Genomic DNA, 5,424 nt, shown 5'->3' with positions numbered 1-5,424 from the left:
ATTTTGGGTGAATGGAATCTTCTACAATGATATTATTGTCAGTTGTTCAGTAACCCAGCTTTCCGAAAGTAATTTGCCGATCAGTGTCCATGAGAAATGTTATATTTCTCACAAGAACTTTGAAGCCACTTCCGATGAAAGCCCATTAATTGTGTTTTTGTGCCCCGGGAATGTTTTTCTTAATGACAGATCCCATTTTGCTGTAATGCAACCCGGGGGTAGATAGATGCTACCAATACCTCTAGTCGGCCGGGAGTATAAATTGGTATTTACAGTTTACTGCCAGGCTTAGCCCTTGCATAAATTGAAAAGAGGTCTAATCAGAGAACCACATAATTCGTGGGAAGAGTGAGTTTCTGTTAAAAGACTGATGTAAGCTAAAGACAATATTTCGGGATAAGTTCGGTGCTGTTGTTAAAACAACAGATACCCACAGAGGAGTGACTATAGGACTTAGCTTTGGAAATGAGTTGGTATTAATTGTATATATTGTGTCCCTGTGAGTAAGAACAAAGTCTAGGATTATTTGATGGATTCGTACTTCGGTCTACCGGTTACGTCTCTAGGTGCTGTTGCCAAATCAACAGAGGCCATCCCATCTGCGTGGTTGTAAATGAAAGTGATGTTTTAAATCTCGGAAGTTAAGCAATGGTCAGAGATTAGATAGCTCATGGACCTGCTCAATCTATGTACAAAAATTGCAACCTGCGTGTAAGATACACAAAGGGGCAGTGGTGAGTTTTTTACTTATTACTCACCCAGTGGTTGAAAAAGTACCACCGTGAGATAGGGCAAGATGCTAGGTATTCACGTAGAGCATTTTGACTTCATTCTGCTAAAAATGGCTAGTTGCCTCATGGTCTTCTTTAATCTACTGCAGTACTAAAGTATTAGACAACTTTCCTTTTTCTGCTTTCTAGCATGCCAAGAGAAAAAGGGTTTTATAAATGTCTGGCTAACACCTTCAAGTCCCCTCTCAATTTATAGTAAAACATCTTCTATTTACAGACTTGTTCAATAGTGATCCAGCCATTCATCAAAAACGCAATGAATTCGGAGAAAATAGTCATTCTCTTTGTAAAAAGTGAGACACTCGTCACTTTAGTGTCCTTACTTTAAGTTAACTAGAGAGTAAACATTTAATTGCTCATTGCTGTGTTTTAACATCTTTGCATTGCTTTCTGACTATCTCTTCGTAACATATAATTGACTTCATCGTACATGAAAAAGCTCCATTCTATGATAAGTTAGACACTAAAAACACAGTCAATCCGGATCTCACATTAAAGCACATCTTTTAAACTTTGATAGGACTTAGTCAATATCACACCGAATTCTTCGACTAGCATTGCAAAATCAAACAAACAAGCTAAACTAACACCGAAGCTTATGAAGTTGCTTCTCGCAGACATTATGTATATAAAAGTAGAATTTATATACATCTAATCCGAATAAAATACACTAATGCCTCCATTGGACCTGTTGTGCGCTGCTTAACCAGTGCATCAGGTGGGATTCGAACACTCCATCTCCGGTCTAACAAACTAGACCACTTACCACCTTAATAATGGATGTCACATAAAGCTTAAAACTGATATACATTTGCAACAAAATTGGGGTTTGTAAATAGATTAGAGAGCTGTTCTGAGAACCTGGTTATCAATGCAATGGCGTTATCTGGTGATCAGAAGATCGATGTTTAAGGAAATAAAACTGAGTTAGAAACTCTGGCGATTTAGATAGATGGATTTTAAACAAATTTTCTTTGTATCTACAACGATAACCAAGACTGGCCATTACTTGCTAATTATCATGAAATCATGGCTATCAAAGAGGACTTGAATTCGCTCAGTAGTGCAGATATTCAAAGATGATAAACTAGATAAACTAGACTTAAACCAAATAATCGATTCACACTACACTAATGATAAACATTCCATGACTGAAATTTAAAGTATCATTCTAGAACTAGCAAAAGGGGCAGACGATTGACGGAGTACAGTTATTCCTTTTTAGATCGAGAGTAATGGAGATTCCTCCCTATTACCTTGGTGAAATACCCCATGTTGGTGTTATTACAATGCCTGTCTATCGGTACTATGAATAGGTGATGTAACTTCACTCCATGGACATTTCTTGAAATGAATTGAATGAGAACCACATTATTTGGTACTACGGGTGGCCAGTTTCCCACAGAACTACGTTCTGGCTGGTCAGTTGTTTGAGGTTTCTTTGAGATTCACCTATTGGCTGTGATTTAAACACAAATTTTGGGGAAAACTCACGTACGTTAAAGCCTATCTTTATGGATAAGGGTGTCCAGTTTCCCACAGAACTACGTCCTGACTGGTAAGTTGGTTGAGGTTCCCTTGGGATTCACGTATTAGTTGTGGTTAAAACACAAATTAGGGGGAAAACAGACGCACGTTAAAGCCTACCTTTAGGGATAAATTCGGTGCTGTTGAAGATCGGTGCTGTTGAAGATCGGTGCATATACCCGACAGAAGAGTGACTGTGAAACTAAGCGTTTGAAATTAGTTAATGTTAAATGTATATGATACAGGATGAATGAAGTTTTATATTGGTCTTGCGGCACGTACATATGTATACGTAGAATGAGTACGTTGGATGTTGTTCTCTATGAGTGCGTTGGATGAATGAGGAGTATGCTGGATTGAAAGGTGATGGATGAAAGGTATCACCGACAAGTGATACCATTGAATTTTTCTTCTTTTTCCAGGTATGTTTTGAGGAAACTCTGTTTATACGAAATTGTGTGTTCTCTGTGAGTAAAAATAAAGTCTTCGTCTTATATGATGGATTCGTACTTCGGTGTACCGGTGAGCAGGGATTAGATATATTCTCTAACTGATTCCACTTAAGACAATATAGTAGGGAATCGAGAGACAATGCTCAGGAGTACAATTTTCTGGGAAATTATATATGTATTTTCTATAATAGGGAATTTTTTAATGTCACAGATAGCAATACACATATGTATCTTTGTATATATTTTCCATAGAAAAACTTGTATGTTTAATAACGCATAATTAAACTTCTATTACTTAATGATCCATTTAACTTAAAAAATTTCTCTCCATAGTCTATTACGCTTGACTAGTATACTCTATTCCTTTGGGAATAACAAACCAATAAATACCTACAAAGTTTTTTATGTTGTTCAACAAATGCTGCGGTCAAGTTTAAACATTTTGCACAACACAAAGGAAAACAACTTTGACATTTTAATTTTGTTTAAAAAACCACTATTAAAACCAATAACAAATTTCCTTTTTAGATTGTATGAATCTAAATAAATGAATAAATGGATGAGTGGTAAAGAACAGGCTGGAGCCAAATATTATTAAATGGGAAAAAAGGCCAGACTTTGCCGGTTTTTGTTTTTTGATGATTTTTTTGATGTTCTGCTTTATGCAAACTTTTGACCACCAACACAATAAATGTCGACAAACAAAATATAATTAAAAAAATTCTTGGCGAGACCAATGGAACAATGTAGTTTTGCACACATAAAGTGGTTAAATCGACAACATGGAAAAAATCTCAGTTACTTTAACGGAATTTTAATAGTAAATTCTTACATACTTACATACCATACATATGTATGTGTATGTATTGTACATATGTATCTAATGTTGTTGTTATAGGATTTTACATTTTACAAACGTTTTAGTTTTAGGTTCCTGTATGTTTTTATTCTGTTTTGTTTTTTTTTCTACTGTCTTCCACTTAATAATTGGCATAAAACTTAATCGAATGTCATGCGAAGCGTGTGTGAAGCGAAATTGCGAAACAGATGGTGACAATAACATTTCATTTGGGTTTTTTTCTATTTTGTTTCAATTACCACTACATTTTAACCGTGACCGTTGGGTGGATAAATGAATATATGAACACGGCTATATAGCTGGCGGACTCTTGACCAAAAGTTGTCGGTGTCGGTGGTGGCATGACTTGTTAATAAAAACTATTAGAATTTTTACATAAAGTTTACAATGTGTAAAAACCAACAAAGTTTTTTCATTCTCTATATTTATTCATATTGCAAAACTAACTAAATGAAATTACAAGTACAAACATGTCCTTAGCACTATTGTTGCATAAAACTTCAAACCAAATGCTATTCACTTAAATGAAAAAGTACAAAATAATCAGGGAGTTCATGTTGGTCGAATTGTTAAAAATACTATATATTTATTCTAATGATATCTTTTCATTTACAGGAATTATTGTTAATGTTATCTGATTTGGAGTCACAAACCTTTGAATGCATATCCCTCATATTAAGAGTGATTGCATACACATATAACATCTTCTTGATTATTCTATTACGACCTCAACTAATCTCTGCTTCCTATAACAAAAACTACTGAGCCTCTATTTAGAATATATTATTGCTCCCTCTAATGGCTGATTCCAAATATTAGAGTAGGCTCTGTTCAAAAAATTTTAATTTTTTATGGAAATGTAGGATTCTAAAATTAACAAAGACAACACTATGCGCCAAAAACAAATACCCGGAAAGTGATACTGAAAGGTAGATCCGAGTACAACAATAATATATTTTTGAAATTTGCTAGAAAAAGATCAATAACATCGTCAATTGCTGACGGATTTTTAAAAACAAAGTAGGCGTGGGTTTCTAATGAATTAATAAATAGTCCGGTTCCTATATAAAAAACTTTAAAAAGTATTTGAAGAAATTCACACATATCTCTACAGGTTACATCTCATTATATAGGCCTCAGCTTTTGCTTTTTAAATCCGTGAAGAAATTTAAAATCGGTTCAGATTCAACTGACTTATAAGAGCTTAAAAGTACGAAAACTCGTTTTTTTACCCGTGACTCAAGATTTTAGAGATACTTGACAAATTTCAAAGACATATTCATATTCTACTCGGATCAGAAAATAGTATCATTTCCAAGGTATTTAAATTTTCGTTTATTTTGTCGCACTGTATAATGTGAGTACTAAGAAGAAGGTCGCATTTATAAATGCTACTGGATCTAGTATAATAACAAATAACTTGACGGAAATTACGCATTGAGTAGGTGGATAGGAGAATATACAGAACACCAAATTTGAAGAAATACAGTTCACTATCGGAACCGTAGTGCGATCCTTTTTATAGAAAATTAATGATTGTAATAATAACGATCAAGGTAAATATTGTCGTTTGATATTCAAAACACCATTTCCTGAACGTAACTTCTACAAAATATCGAATCAGTATTCATGAGATATATTATATCTGAAATATTAATACTGCCAAGAAATTTAGATAAAATGTCGACGAAAGTCTGTTAATATAAAAGAAATTACTCTAGAGTTTCACTGTTTACAATCTCTACATTCGTCTAGGTTTGCTCGACCACTGAAAGTATGTGTATTCACCTAAAGT

Source organism: Lucilia cuprina, chromosome 2, assembly GCF_022045245.1.
Source record: "Lucilia cuprina isolate Lc7/37 chromosome 2, ASM2204524v1, whole genome shotgun sequence".
Taxonomy (NCBI): Eukaryota; Metazoa; Arthropoda; class Insecta; order Diptera; family Calliphoridae; genus Lucilia; species Lucilia cuprina.
This window is presented reverse-complemented; position numbering follows the sequence as displayed.